This window comes from Rhea pennata, chromosome Z (genome assembly GCF_028389875.1).
Source record: "Rhea pennata isolate bPtePen1 chromosome Z, bPtePen1.pri, whole genome shotgun sequence".
Classification (NCBI taxonomy): domain Eukaryota; kingdom Metazoa; phylum Chordata; class Aves; order Rheiformes; family Rheidae; genus Rhea; species Rhea pennata.
The window spans coordinates 19,323,573-19,340,686 of NC_084702.1; the positions used below are offsets into that span (position 1 = coordinate 19,323,573).

The 17,114-nt window shown below is 35.1% G+C and overlaps 1 non-coding gene across 1 annotated transcript; it reads right to left on the minus strand.

The window, feature by feature from the left end:
* Positions 1-15,308: 15,308 nt before the first annotated feature.
* Positions 15,309-15,381, minus strand: TRNAV-UAC (transfer RNA valine (anticodon UAC)). Its single transcript has one exon. It is a non-coding gene; the product is annotated as a tRNA-Val (tRNA).
* Positions 15,382-17,114: the final 1,733 nt, after the last annotated feature.

Consider the following 17,114-nt stretch of genomic DNA (forward strand, 5'->3'; position numbering starts at 1 on the left):
TATTGTACCTTTAAAAGTGCTGATCACAATAGCATGGTTTCTCTGCTGTGATCACCCCTGCTTTCTTACACAGAATTTTGTGCTGCACACAAACATGTCGACAATGCAAAGTCCTTGACCAAGAATCATTCAGATAGATTCCATCTCAGTCTTTTAAAGCAAAACTTCAAAAGAGCTTCAAAAGAGGTTAAGAAACTACCACAGGTTTCAAGTCAGTAGCTGTGGAATGTAGGTTAACGGCTACATACATTTTAATAAGTATTTATTGCACTTCTGCAGCCCTGCCTAACACTTTTTCCTTCTCTTTTTCTCTTTCTTTTAAGGTGTCATTTGTTAATCCTGAAATCATTTTTCTGACCTAATATACCGCTTAAATATTCTCCATAAAATGTTATTGTAAGCAGATGTACAGAGAATCAATGATACTGTCCCTAACCTATAGTACTGTGTCGTAGGCCTTACCTCCTAACGCACAGAGAAATCTGGTTACCATGGCTATAATTACCATAATTTTATACCTATTAATTTTGTCTGTAGCATTCATTTCCATAAACTACGATTTGAAACAAAAACATCTGTTTCATTTTGTTGCTGGCAAGAACTGAATTATTACAAAACTTGTAAATGTCACTCTCCTTTTTTGCTGAATCCCTCCCAACACTTTCCTTCTCACTAAAATTCAAACAGCTGTGAAATGACCACAGTAAGAAGATGAAAACAAACGTGAAGCAACCTTCCTCCATGCTGAACAAATATAATGTTATAAACAGACTTTCCAGTGAAGTTACACAAAGCAAATTAAGAAATACCTAAGGCTACAATTTACTAAAAAAAAATGTTTCCTAAATTTCTGACAGTTTCATTTAACTGACTAATTAAATTTGCTTGTAGGCATTGCAGTGAAGGAGTCTTATAAGCATATTGTCATTTGGAAAGAAAGTGAACATGACTTTTTCAGGTAACACATTTGTTATGATCCAGGACTTCCACTAAATATGTGACTAGGATCAAATAGCGACATCTTATTGAACCAAACAAGAATGCTAGGCTTTAGTTAAAGATGATTTTAAAAATACACATGTTAAAAATCATGTGTAGGGAGACTATCCAAATACATATTGCACATATATACCAGAAATTTTCATGTAAATGTACACTTTTTCTAGGACTAGTATAATAGATATTTAGATCACATATACCTGATCCTCTTATATAAATATAAATCAGCATATTCCTATTGAAAACAATACCATTTCACTCAACTGCACTTGCTAATATACACTATAATCAAATAATATAATCAGAATTTATTATTTCTCTAGTCAAAACTTAAAGTCTGTATCTCTCCACAATAAATAATTAGAGCTATGTGAAATGTAGTTTTCAGGAATTCCATAAGCAAAATACTCTCAACAAAAAAGACATTGTTTGGATTAAAAAAATCATATCTTTCTTGTGTACATTTCAAATAACACATACACACAAGAAGTGAAAGAATTACTAGAACAAACAATAACATCCATTCTTTACGCAGCTCTTGTATTTAAGAATAAATAAATTACAACACCTTCATCATTTCACTGAAGTTGTCTACAGAAACGTCTAAGCAATTTTGCAAGCATGCACAGTACAGGTGCTTCAGAGAAATTTACCGTGAAACAGCCTACAATCTTGTATAATTATAATCCAGATGAAATCTTGGATAATGGTCAAAACATTGATTTTTTTTTTTCATTTCTTTGGAAACAGTTTAGTATCTTGCAATTTAACAGAGAAAGCACCTGACAAAGTTTAATAATGGCTTGCTTTCATTACATGTAATTGTGTTTTTCCCTTCAAAAAAAAAAGACATTTAAAGAGAAAATGTTGAGAGCTGCAATTATGTGATTATTTTACAAAACAGTACTTCCTTGTAGTTTGTGGCTGAGTCAGAATTTCTATGTACCCAAAGCTGCTCACAACAGACTGCAAATAAGAAATGCATACTTTAAGTTTTATCTCCAATCATAACATAAAAAAGTTGTAAATAAAATTAAAATACCACAAATTTATATTCATGAAATGTTTATTTTGTGGAAAAACAACAGCAAACACCATTTGACTGTCTACTGAGCTAATCAACTGATGTAAGTAACATCTCTCTGCAGGAAAAGTGTTTTAAAACCATTTACTTGAAATAAACAATGCAAAATGAACACATTTTATTTATCTTACTGGTTCCATGATGTGTCAAAATCATTAGATTTCCATGTTTAATGCTCTAAAATGTTGTTCAATTTCCCTTCTACAATCTCACAATTCTATATACTATTAGGCCATTTTAAACATTATATTATGCAGTGTTATAATACTATTTCTTCTCTAGTCAAAGTTGCTCAGTTTCAAACCAAGGACTGCATGTGATTCATTTTACTCCTCTTCAGTTACAGCCTACATAAGGAGACAAAACCACTGCTGCTCCTGCCATTGCTGCTTAGCCAAGATAAATGTGCGATTCTGTATCATAGGATGTATGAAGTATATATTTGCACAACTGAGGGAGATTTGTGCAGAAGGCAGCTCCAAGACAGACACCTTTGCTTGTGTCTAATCCGAACAGTTTTGATATGTACAGTGCCTTGATGTAAGTTAAGATAGGTTAGGATGTTTAAAATCTTCATCACTTCGGTACCTGCTTGAGCACAGACAGAAAAAAAAAAAAAAAAAAGAGGATTGCTATTCTGTGACCTCCTGCCTTCTCCTTCCTCTGTTATGCCTACTGATATCCTCTGTACTCAAAAGTGGCCTTGGTAAGGCAATTTTAGTCCTTCTGATGTGATGTGTTTACTATGAACCAAGCTAGTTCTATACTAAAATAATATATTTAGTCAGACTAAAGATCTTAAACCTTTCTTCTCTAGGGGGCATTAGTCTCTCATAGAACTCACGAGCAAACTTTTGATATTGTATCAGACTTGATTTTTAAAGTATTGATTTAAAGAGGAAAAATACAATGAAGTACAATAATCAAGTTGGTCTGGAAAATATCTTTTGGTACTCCTGGCTAGGACCCTGGAAGAAAGATTGGAAGCAAAATGGAAAGTATCATGGGAAGAAGTCATGTCCTCTGAGATGACCTGAGAAAATGATCTACATGGAATTTATAAATTTCAGTTTGAGTTAAGGATTGGTCTTTATGACTCATGGAAAAGTTTTTATTTTGCTAAGAAGCACATATGCATTATATCTTTGCTATCTCTTCATATGTTTCTGCTCTAAGATCACTGAGCTAACACAGATTCCTACTTCTTTGAAGTCTTAGTTATGGGAGAGTTTCACACACCTCAACATCAGTGTCAAATGCAATTTTAAATGCCCTCAGGAGTCTGAGACATCTACATTGGGCTGGAAAATGTGACAGGTCTTCCACTCCCTCTTAGAGGCAGTTAGAAACCTGGTGGGATCTAAAATGATCCAGAACACCCAGTTATATAAATATCTCCCATGGTGTTCATGCCCGCTAGTGCACAGAGGGGCTACAGCAGCAGTGCAGACAGTTCATATCAAAGATTCTGAAAATCTTCGAAAGCCCAAGCAGGTCACCCATGTGAATATATTACAAGCATTAAAAACCTTATAAATGTTTGTCCTAGTTTTGATTCCAGACAAGATTTTAATTCTTTTTTGATTCATTCAAACTATAGTATTGTAGACTATAATGATACTGAGAGATTTAATACGCTGGGGGGACAAAAACAGATAGGTAAATGTATTTATTAGTTAAATGAAGTATTTACAAGTTAAAATACAATGAATGTTATCAAATACAAAGACAATAATCCTGGTTCTGAAAGCCATAACTCACCAGACAGATGGAGAGCATTCTGGCGAAAAATAGCTACATGTCTCTCCCATTCTTAGTCTTTTTCTTAGTTATTTGCTGTTGGCCACAGCCAGAAACAATACTTGGGTTATGCAGACCTTTGATCTTATCCATTAGGATCCTTCTTCCACATAGTACCAAATCTGTATAGTCTGAAGATAGATGCAAAAGGGATGAATAGCTCCATATTTTTATGTAGAGGAATACATGATACTTGATTCCTAATTACATTTGATTTAGCTGATGATATTGACCATCACTTTTCTTATTCTGATTTCTTAAATTTCACATGCTACTTTCCCAAAGATTCTTGAGTAAGTTTGTTACCAGAGCTCCTTCTGTTATATACTTAGAGATATTAAAATTTGCTGATATTTGACTTAAATGTAATTTAATTAACCTATAACTTAATTTATTATTTAAATACAACTCAGTTTATTTCACATAGATCTGAAATAGATATAATTTCTGAAAGAAAAACCCTCTGTGTGGAAATAAGGCTTGAGAAATACTGCTTTCTGATCAAAGTAACCTGTGAAATGAAAGTAGTTATACATGTTATTACTCATGCTCCTTTGATAATTTTCGTCTATTTCTCATGTCATGGATCAAATGTTTCAAAAAAGAAAAAAAAAAAGAAAAGCTTACATAATTTTCAGTCAAGAAACACTTATTTGAGCAATTAGTTGAGTAAACCCCATTCTGAAATGATCTATAGTCCTATATGCTATTTTAAACATAACATACATTTTATAAGACATTTTCTGCGGAAGAAGTATGAAATGTATCATAAATTAAAAAAAAATATTCAGAGTGAGGTCCTCTATAAGAAGTTGGTAGATTGATGGAATCTAAAGGTTTTATAACATTTGCAAAAAGAATAGTAATATAAATTAAAAAAAAGTTAAGATACTAATATGCTGACTCTAGCTCAACTAATTTTCTGTGAGTTTGCAAAAAAAATCACTTTCTTGTCATTGTAAGTAGGAATAAAAAACGAAAGATAATGTGTATGGCCACACTGCATATGGAATTAAAAAAAAAAAAAAAAAAAAAAAAACAGTGTGTCCACTGATTTCAGTAGTTTCCATAGTTATCATCTCTTAAAATTTTACATTGTTTCTTTTCAGTGTAGAAGTTCTTCTGCTACAAAATCATACTTTATTCTCAGGTCTTGAAGGTATAAAAATCCTATAGGGGTACAAAGAAGTACTAACCTCAAAACAATGTCATCATCTCAAAAGACTTTTGAAAGCTCTTGGAAGAGGTAGTCGTTTGGAGTTTCAATACTTCTGTCATTTCCTACATATTAGGGAAATATCTACCAGTCTTGAGGTAGAGCTACTTGGTAGGTTTGTTCTACAAAACATATTTTTTGAACACAACCAGTATTTGGACCCCACCTGCACATGGAATGCTGATGCTTTACTGTTTGATCAGATTTTCAGTAGTTACTGATATAATAAGCTTTTTACAACTTCATGCGAATTTGTGCTTCCATTCTCAATGTGTATCTCAATATGCAAAAAGGAATTACTATTTTACAGCTGCTATATTAAGCTTAATACTCATAATTTATGCTTTTAAAAGCTATCCATAAACAGAAACAGAAATATTCAGGTTTTGGAATAGAAATATTATATGAATAAATATATGTAAATAAGCTTATTTATATACAAATAAGCTTATATAGATGTTCATATTTTATACATATATATATATGTATAAATACACATGTGTGTGGATATATACCATGCTTATATATATGCTCACACATATATAGGCATTTCTGTTCCTATGAGCACATAAATGCCTCATATGTAAATGAAGTAAGCACTTACAGAGAAGATTATTTTGTTAAATATATATATATTTTTAGATTATTATCTAAAATATGTCTCTTGAAATGGTAAAATGGAGATTGACAAAAAGAGAGGAGCAGAGTAACTGACACAACGATGAGCCTTTTCGCAGGTGGGCTAGAACTTAGGACCTCAGAGTGTTTTTGTGTCTGTTTTAGATGACTCTGTTCTAAATACTCAGGTGTCTGACAAGGAGAATATCACACAAAGAAGGAAAATACATTTTGAATGTATACTTTATCTACATAATAGTAAAATTATTATTTTGAAGGAAGTAGTGTAATTAAGAGCACTTTACGAAAAATATCAAAGGGAGCACTTTATGAAAAATATCAAAGGAAAGGCAAGAAGGAGACATTGAGTGTGCAACTCAACTGAGTCTGGAAAATTATGGTAATTTTAACAGTGAGAAGATCCATGTGGATGCAGCTTTTTCTATATTTTACCCGCTGCTTATACTTTTCTAGTTTATCCCAAAAGAAAGCAGCCAGCAGCTAAAGCAGCTCAGAAAGCAAAGTTAACCCTAGCTAAAAGTGCATCTGAAGAATGACTTTGAGTCATTTCCCAAAAAAGTCTGAAACTTCCTTTTGGTATTCAGCCACAAATAGAAGGAGAGAACCAAAGTAAGGCTGTTGGCACCAAGCAGATGAGCCACAGGGATAAGTCTACTGTACAGGCTTTGATCACAAAATTACATATAGAGGACAGAAAAGTTTTCTAAAAGGTAATGATCTCAGACCTCTGGCAAAAATACAGATCAGAAGGTAAGAGTGGTTAGAGAGGAGCTAGACTAAAGAGTAGGAGTGAGGAATTCAGGTCATGTGCTTCCTCCCTAGCAGTCATCCCTCATAAACCCTTTGAGAATCACCCAAGACACAGCCTCTGAGCTGGCTGCACTGGAAAATCAGAAAGCAGAAAGACAGAGTATATTCTTACTCAGTATTGTCCTGCTCGCAATGTGACTATCGCACCCACAGAAAATCTTTGCTCTTGCAGATGCACTGTGGCCCACATCTAGTTTGAGGAAGGCAGTACATACACAGATATGAGTACATGAAGACCAGTAGCCCTCCAATGACCAGCCTGAGGCCAGTAAGCTCTCTGTCATGCCCTCAGGAAACAAAATGATCCATATAGCAGCTCTACAGAACTGTAGCACTAGAAAACATGGGATAACATCTTCAGAAGCATTGTTTGCCTGGTCCAGACAGATGCAACAATATGTAAACATCTGCTTTTGCAGTTAAATTACTCAGACTAAGATTAGGTAAGCCTGAGTATTGCCACTAGGTATTAATCACTGAAGAACACTGTGCTGAAGACAAACACAGACAGGACTTCGTATCCAAATATAAATTAGGATAAAAGACTCTAGATTAAACAAGAGATGGTACCAGCATGTTACATCAATAACTTTAATTGAATTCTCTGCAGCTACTTGTTCTCTGGTCTAAACACAGTGATAAAGCTCTTGTGATTTTTAATTGGATTATGTTAGTGTATGCTAAACTCACACCTAAACATAGGCACATTTGAAACCTTATAATCTTTATATATATAGCTCTATTTCTGTCATTTGTTGCTTGTATAGCAGCACTCAATCAGTATGCTATATTGCAGATATGGGAGCCTACTTTGTCCAAATTAGAACTGCAAGAGGAAATTAATTGAATAAATGAATAAGTATTTCATATATGAAAAATATACAACTGTCAAACCCTCAGTCTTAAATTATATGAATTTTTAGGATTGACATCTAGACTTTTTAACGTAATATTGGCAGGGATAAGTAGGCAAAACCTGTTATACATATTTGATATTATTTGTACCAGAATAACACCTACTTTTCCTATTTTTTTCCTATTTCCCTATATATACAGATAGTGTAGTTTGTGGCTATTTATAAAAGTTAACTATTCACTCACAGTCCTACCTAGAACTGAACTTATTTATTTGTTTGTTGCATAAAACCAATATAATAAAAATATGATAGGTAAATCAATAAGAAGAAAATCTGTCCATTTTAGTCAAGGGTCACAGTAAACCTTTCAGTCAGTAATATTTCACTGCAGTATCTGCAAAACTCTTGTATCACTTGTACTGTTAGTGCCAGTCTCTCAGGTACAGGATAACCCTGTTCTTTCCCAAGTTTGCCTACAACTTGCAGACTATTTGTACAAGGCTTCTTTGGCATAGTTCATTCTTAAGATGAGTCCTCCAACTCATACTCGCAATGAGATGTTTAGGAAGGCCTTATAATGGATCTCTACACCAGAGGAGCAGGGGAAGGGAAAGGAAAAGGGAAGCAGAAGGAAAGAGGAGCAGAGATGGGGGAATAGTTTTGATTCTTTCTGTCTCATTCCTAGATCACTGTTTTTATGTTTAATTTTTTTTTGTCTCATTGAGACAAACTTGCCCTCTGTTTTTAAGCATTTCAGCTTGAAAACTTGATTTTGCTATGAATTCTGGGACTCACATCTTTCTCCCCTGGAGGGCTAGATATCTCAGACCTGTTGAGCATCTAAAGCCCTTCTTGAAGTCGATGAGAACTGCTGAATGCTTAACAAGTCTGAAAATCCATCTCACACAAGTTTTCATTAATATACATGAGAACTGTGATTGAAATCCATAGCTGAGGGGTCTGAAACAAATGAACATTTCTGTGAAGTCAGCATGTCACTGAAATATGTGTGTGGTTCAGAAAGGTGATCTAACGGAACAGACAGTCCAGAGACCTGTTCTACTGTTTTTAGGTGTCTTTAAATCGACCCAAGCTTTGTGTATCACTGCTTGCTGGTGAAAATGTTCACAAGGAGTCTTATGTGTTTACTTTATCTAAAAAATTAAAAAAAATCTAAAAGGCTTTTTCTAAAAATCTAAAACCAGCTAATTAATCCAGTTTTGCAAATTCATCATGCCTTTTTAAAATGGTTTTCTGTATACTGTTACTTACTTCAAGGCTGAACAAAAGACTATTTGTCATTTTTCAACTGGAAAATTGTTTTACCTTTAAATGCACTGACATGTAGTCTTCCTATTCTATGTTTCATATGTAATTGCCTCCAATATTTGTCTCATACACATTTATCTTCAAATTAGTTTTCTCTAAATTCATGTATTTTTCTGTTGCTTTTTGAACAATGATGTTATGCACATGTATTTTGTATATGTTACTTAATTTTTGTATTTTAGTTTACCATGTCTTCATTTAAGTTTAAGCTTGAATATTCCATTTGGTCTAGCTGGTTTTCTCATGAGCACAGACTGAAAAAAGTCCTAACAGCTTTTGTAGATTTGTAAACATTTTAGTCATGTATCAATTCTTATTGTAATGAATGTCAATGTAACTGAAATTTTTTATCAGCCTTTAATTTCAACTGAATTTTAGTTTTCAATTGCTTCAGTTTTTATTAGATTTTGATTCCCTATATAAGTACATTTAAGATACAAACTGGAATCACTGTTCCTATTGAATTCAATGGAAACATTACTTCATAGGAAACTTCCATCTGCTTTATCCTTTACTCTATACCATAAAATAACTAGAAAACAAGATCATGAAAAGTTTAGTATAATATCTAAACACGGTAGCTCACTGAAAAGAAATGTATTCTAAGACATCTACACACCTGCTTATACATCTCTCATTCTCCTCTTTTTTTTTTTTTTTTTTTTATTTTGGTTTTTGGTTTTTGGTTTTTTTAGGCAAATTTCATTGCTCCTTTTCTTGTGACCATGCTTTTCCATTACTGATTGTAGTTTTTCCATTACCGATTGTAGTTATAAATCAAAAAGACAAGGATAAACTGCAGGTACCTTGGAGGGAGGGAGCAGGAGAAAGATGCTTAGATTACATACAAAACCCACTAGTTACTTAATTAAAACAAAAGAGATTTTCTTTTTTCTTTGGGGATTTTGTAATAGCCTGTTTAACAACTGGAGTAAATGAAAGGTCTCCAAGATAATCAGGATATTTAATAAGTAATATCTTGGAATGAGCAATGGGTTAAGAAAATGATATAATCAGAGGCTGATAGAGACCTCAAGAGGTCTGTAGTCCAATCCTAGCACAAAACAGGGTCAACTGTGATTTCAGACTAGGCTCAGGGATTTACTCAGTTGAGGCCTGAAAAGCTCCAAGGAAAGAAAAGGTACAACTTCTCTAAGTCCTTGTTTCACTGTCTGAATGCTCTCCTGGGAAAAATTATCTTTTACACCTATTCTTGACCTCTGCTGATTCAGTGTATGAACAGTCTCTTTTTCTCCTACCCTCTTCCAGGCCAAGCTGCATCTTTCTGACTCCTGTTGGTACTTGAGCTGCTGTGAGGTGCCCAAAGGCCAACCTTGTTCCCAGACAGCCAGCCCCCACAGCTTCTCTTTGCACTGCCAGGTATTTGCCTTCCTGTCTCATTGCCATGGCCATGTTTATCAATGTCTTTCTGGTACTGGGATGGGGTGGCTAGGACTGGATGTAATATTCTAAATATACTCTATGAATAATTTTTTTCCCTCAGGCTACTTGTTGGCTATATTCCTCATCACCATGGCATCTATCAGGAGCTCTAGGGCTTTTTCAGCAGAGCTGTTCCCCAGTTGGTTAAGTTTCAGACATTGCAAAGTGTTAGTTCCTGTACCATTGCAGGAATTTAGTTCATATCGGGGGCAGACTTTTACATTTATCTTTGTAGAGTTTCATAAATCTCCTGTTGGTCCATTCCTCCAAGCTGTCTATGTCTCTTCGAAAGAGAGCACTATTATCCAGCGTATCAAACACATCCTAACTTGGTAGAACCCATAAACTTCATGAAGGTGCAGTCATTGACAAGGATATTAAAAAGGATGGGTCCTTTTTAAAGGATCCCTGAGAAACTTCCTGTGACTGTCCTCCAATAGAGTGTGAAACATTAACAAATACCTTCTCTGGCTAGTTAACTAGAAAAACTTAGCTAGTTTTTCATGCATGTTGCTGTCCAGTTGTTCAGATCATAATGTCCTGAACTGGGTATAACAATGCCAAGGCAGACCTTATAAAAGACTTGTTATGAGCAATATAGAACATCCACTGCTCTCCTCCACAGAAGGCAAGCATGTTTGTATAGCATGATTTATTCCTTGTAAATTCATTACAGATATTACAGAAATATCTTTTTCACCTTTATGTGCCCTGCAATGGCTTCCAATAACTCCATAATTTTCCCAAGGATCAAAGGAAGGATAACTTCCTGGATTTTTTTTTTTTTTTTAATTTGTCTTTCTCCAGTCATCACAATATTTCAAAAATGATAGAAAGCAAAGTAAAAGTGATCTCAGACAGTTCTGTTCACATGAAAAGGTTTTGTCTTCCACAAAAACTTGTCCATATAAAGACGGAGAATTATGAGCTTAGTTTGGCCTGACATACCAGTGGATATGCCAGTATAGGTCTAACCATAGAATTAATGTAAACTGTTGTCTGAGAAGATAAAAATGTTTGAAAAAGAAAAATGGGAAAATGTTTTGTTATTCTAGTTTTCTTTTTTGGAGAGGTAGAGAAGAAAGATTTGGTGCAGGAAACAATCTGTATTTAGTATAATTCAAAGTAAAATCATGTTTGGCAAAGTTCAAAATGAAATATCTGTGTACAGATTTGCAAAAGTAAAGATTTGTTTGCATTCGACATTCTTACCTAACTATCTTCTTTTAAGTCAGGTACAGTACCATCTCTATCCTCAGATAAATACCTAGCAGCAGCTCATTCAGAATATGAATGTATCTATTTAAAACACAGTACTGGTGATTTCATTTCTTGTCCAGGGCACAGATTCTGTTTCTTTGTCCTAAAAATTAACAAAATCTTATGAATGAAATGTATTACATAAACATTTAAACAAACCCAAAACTTTTAGTTCAGCAAATATTTATTTCCTTGAGTGTCTATAGATTCCCATTAATAATTCTGAAATTCCCCAAACAAAAGGCTTAGGAGATTTTTGATTTAGCTGCTCCAGTAGTTTAATCTTTTAGTTCAAAACACACTATATTTCCAAATACATTGGAGCCTGCACTGATAATAGTTTATTAATAAACATCATCATTCATTTGCATTCTGCAGCTTCTGTAAAAGATGCATTACCCTTCATTATTCTGTTCATGAACCTGATGATAATTTCTACATTGTTCTTTTTAATTACTTTCCAAGTTCACTGCTCTTCTTCTACATAATAATCTTACATTTATACTGAATCCTTTATCCTGAAAGATACTAAAGCCTTTCAAAAAGAGTGAGCAGAATTCTGTCCTCAGTTATATCCAAACACCCACCAACTGCAAAGAAATGGAAAAAATCTGAGGATATAATTTGCTAACCTGAATGAATTAAAACTGATCACTTTAGCAGAAATCACAAATCAAAATGGTAAAAAATCACCTTCTGTAGTTCAATTTTGATTTCTTCTGAGATAGTCATATTTTCATCAATGAGTTTTCCCAATCAGCTGGAAGTCCATTGCAGATTCCTGTTCTACTTTCATAAAAATAAATGGGTTTACTGTGCAGTTTTACAGTGTGTTTTTTCCCAGTGATTTTCTTAATCAACAACTAGGTCCAATAACACCATTGTTCAAGGTGGATCATACTAGATGTCATATTGAAGGTTTGTGCAAGATGTTTTACTAAGACAAGTGCATTATGATAGCTTTGATCCAACCTATTGTTGTGCTCTGACAATATTTTAACTATTATCTAGTATACATGCTTTTTATTTGAATGCTGCACAGTCTATGTACATATGAGAATAAAGATCTATTAGCAGCAAAACTGCTGATTATGAACACTGATTTTTTAATAATTAAGTTAAAAAATCAGATAAAAATACTAAAACAAGAAAAAATGTCAAAGTATAGATAGCATGAAGTATGATTAGTAAGGGGAAAAAAGCAGGTTAGTAAAATCCAGGGATTTTCAGGATATAGATTTCTTATCTTTTTCTGTTGTTTTAGTTTATAAGGCTATTTTATCAAGGGAGTCTACAAAGGTTTTATTTCTTCCTACATATCACGAGCAAATAAGGTCATATTTTTGTTTGCACAATGTTTATCTGCACATTCTAGATAAGTGTTGAAGATGATTGAATAGAGCCATGTTTACAAACGTGCAGGCCAAAAATGATCAAATCAAATGATATTTTAGAATGCAAAACTGGTATTTCAGGAAACATTTTTCACCAAACTGATACACTGAGTGTAGACTACAGTCTTTCAACACTAACAGTTCTACTATGTAATACAAGTTTCGATAAAGCTTTCTAACGCCATCCTGACTTCATCTCTGTATCTTAAAATGCTGTTGTGAATTCTAGATATGGTATGTCAGGAGGTTTTTTTTGTTGTTTTTTTGGTTTTTTTTTAATCAGTCCCTGAATGCAAAACAACAACAACAATTCTGCTGTTTATGTTATTCTGCCAATTTTAGGCAATCTCTTTCCTTTTTTCAGCAAAATCTAGTTATGAGGCTGCAGAACAACTTTTTCTTTCTTTCTTTCTTTCTTTCTTTAAAATAATGTGTTTTACAAAATATTCTGATAACTTGTTTGATCTGAAGACAAAATATCATGGGGCCCAGAGAGAGTGCCACATGGCCATCTGAAGACTGGCAAAACCAAACACCAGCAAAGGATCTGTGTAACTGGAGGCATATTCAAAAGGTTCTAAGACCAGTCGTACTTTAATTTCTCTGTGTTAATGGGAGCCCATCTTGTGCTACCATTCTGATGTGCAGGATCTCTGCATCTCCAGGACACTCTAAAAAACTTAAGAATGAACAATTGGATTCTTTCTTCAAACAGATTTTTTTTTTTTTTTCTTCCAGTGTTGCAGAAGAATGTCTGCAAAACAGGAATCACAAGAAATATCACAGAAGCAAAATTATCATTCCTGTTTAGTTACAAAATTGGCTAGAAAAAATATTAATAAATATGCTAATAAGTGAATACACATATGACTTGAACTTCTAAATATTCTCAGGGTGTCTCAGTCTGTTTCCTCTTCCCTCTGGATTTGTGTCTTCTCTCAGATACATTGATTTTAATTTGAAAAGTCCATTCACTGAAATTCTTTTCTTAGCACAAGGGACACAAAACTCCCACAGATCTTCATTTTAGAGATTAGCTACCCATGTTTTCCATAGATTATATAATGACAAATTATACGTTTCCAGAGTTTATAAACATGTAGTGTTAAACTAGGAACAGAAAGGGGTTTTAATGAACAAATTAATATTTGGATTACTAACCAAATGTTTCACTAATCTCTGAATATTTCTTTATTTTATTTTTTTACTTGAAGGATTTTTACACTGTTTTGCATGAGAAATAATTCTGTGCTTGAATGTGCAGCTGCTGTTTATCTGGGTAATCTTGTTTCTGATACTCAGGAGAGAGTTGATGTATAACTTCAGCTGTGTAAAGCCTTGGAGGGCCACATATACCAAAATCAGAAAATGTAACTGTAACTCATGAGACTATGAAGTGCTAGTGTAAAAAGGTCACAGCATACTGTCATTTATTCCTCAGTAGCTGAAGCCTGGAAGGTAAATCCTCTGTAGAAACATAGATATGGTTATACCCTGGAACAATAAAAGAAAAATGTAAGCGGTCACAGTCACAAGAGGAAGGATCTCAGAGGCATCGAATGGAAGAAGTTGGAAGAACTCAATTATTATCCACCATCACTAGAGAGGTTTTCAAAACATCTAAGGTAAACAAAAGTCAGCTCAAACACAGATGTCCAAGACACTCACAGAATCATGGAATGGGTAAGGTTGGAAGGGACCTCTGGAGATCATCTAGTCCAACCCCGCTGCTCAAGCAGGGTCACCTAGAGCATGTTAGACAGGGTTGCAGCTAGGTGGATTTGGAATATCTCTAGAGAAGGAGACTCCACTACCTCTCTGGGCAACTTCTCACACTAAAGAAGTTTTTCCTTGTATTCATGTGGAACTTCCTGTGTTTCAGTTTGTGCCTGTTGCCTCTTATCCTGTTGCTGGGTACCACAGAAAAGAGTCCAGACCCATCCTCTTGACGCCTCCTCTTCAGATACTTATACTCATTGATAAGATCCCCCCTCAGCCTTCTCTTCTCCAGGCTGAACAGGTCCAACTCTTGCAGCCATAGTCACATGCTGGTCTCTCTCCAGTAGCTCCATGTCTCTCCAGTACTGGGGAGCTCAGAACAGGACACAGCACTCCAGATGAGGCCTCACTAGGGCTGAGTAGAGAAGCAGGATCACTCCTCTCCACCTGCTGACAGTGTTGTCATGCATCCTAATGTTGTCATGCCTTCCTAATGCATCCCAGGCATCAGGCCTGGGCATTTGGCCTTCTTGGCCATTGCTGGCTCATAATCAACTTGCCATCCCCTAGGGCTCCAAGGTCCTTCTCTGCAGAGCTGCTTTGCAGCAGGTCAGCCCCCAGCCTATACCGGTGCATGGAGTTATCCCTCCCTAAGTGCAGGACCCTGCACTTTCCCTTATTATCACACACTCAATCAGTAAGGTTAGAACGGACCTCTGGAGATCATCTAGCCCAACCTCCCAAACATCTCCTCGTGTTGGTTCCACTGGGGTTTGAATCCAGGACTTTCTGCATGTAAAGCAGATGTGATAACCACTACACTATGGAACCTGAACCTCATGAGGTTCCTCTCTGCCCAACTCTCCAGCTTGTTCAGATCTCTCTGAATGGCAACACAAACTTCTGATGTCCCAGCTTGGTATCACCAGCAAACTTGCTGAGGAGGCACTCATTAACTTATTGTGCAATGACAAGGAAAATTATCTCTCTGCTAGTGTAGTCTGCCATGTATATTTGTGCTAGGTCAAATGTATGATTAAAATCATGCATGAAATAGCAGGAAGATTGTGCTGTATTTCAACCACCTGTTATGATGATAAACCATTTTATTCATTTCACCTTGTTCTCATTCACCTCACCAAAAGATTTCTTCTTTCTCTGCATTCCTGGAGATATTGAAAACAAACAGCTACCTGACAGTTTTCAATTCTGGATACTTGTTATTTCTTCTGTGGAAAACCTCGACTCTTACTGAGCCTGGAGTGTCATGAGAGAATTTCAGAAATTTCAGAAACAGTTCTGTATACCTTACAAGCTAAGAAATCACCCTGCAGCTTAGATTTCATACAACTTAGTTACAAGAAGTTGAGATAGATGGGGACTGCACATTTACTATTACCTATTGTAATGAAAAATCAATTAGATTTTTTTTAATGGGCCAGAAGATGTGGGATAGTGAGCTATTAAAAAAAAAAAAAAAAAAAAAAAAAAAAAGGAACAGATGCATCAGTTTTATTCTAAAATTCTATTTTGTTTTAACTATATAATATCAGTAATTTGGTTCTAAGAGAAGAGGCTTTATAGCACCTACTTTCCCAACAATTGAGAGTATCTGCTTTCCAAACAACTCATCTCAAATCTGTCTCTGTACAGAAGTTTTAATAAGAATTACATGAAGGAGACAATTCTAGCTAGCAGAAAAAGAAAGAAAAAAAAAAAAAAAAAAAAAAAAAAAAAAAAAAAAAAAACTTTCCCTGCTGCATTAGTTCAAAGCTGGTATAGTCCATTGTCATTGTTGTCAGTCTCCAGCTAAAGTACAAACCACGAACCACTAAGTCATCCTCATTTGATCATCCTCCTGTCCAAAATACAAGAATCGGAGACAGTGACAAAAGCTGTGACAAAAGCTATGTTAAAGCTGAAGTTAATGATACCCTCTCCTCTTCTCCCCTACCTTCTCTTCCCCTAATTATTCATTCATTCATTCATTTTCAGAAGGCAAACCAGGGCGTCATGCGTGGTTTACATTTGGTACATTCACCCTAGCTATTTCCCATCACATTTTGGACACCAAAATTTCCCATCATATTTCTCATTCACATGCCCAGAAATATGCTTCAAGGCCAACTCCCTGACTTTCTCCAGTACGGAAGTGAGGCTGACTAATTTGTAGTTTCCTGGATTGTTCTTTTGGTGGGTTTTGAAGAAGGATTTGACATCTGACTTCTCCCATTCAACAGAGAACTAGCCTAATCTCCATGACTTTTAAAAAATGATTAAGAACCATTGTGTCAGCCAGCTTTCTCAGTACCTTTGAACGAAGACTCTCTAGTCCCATTGACATCTATGGGTCAAGTTCTCTCAAGTCATCGTATTTGATTTGATCTGTATCTGCTATCTTTTCCTCTTTGAACCCCTTCACTAGTCACAGAGGTCTGAGAGATTTTGCCAGTGAAGATGGAGGCGAAGCAAGCACTGAGCACTTCTGCCTCATTAGTTAGTATCCACTGTCACTAATTAACCCATCCATTCAGCAACAGGTCCACATTTTCCTTGTTCGGTCT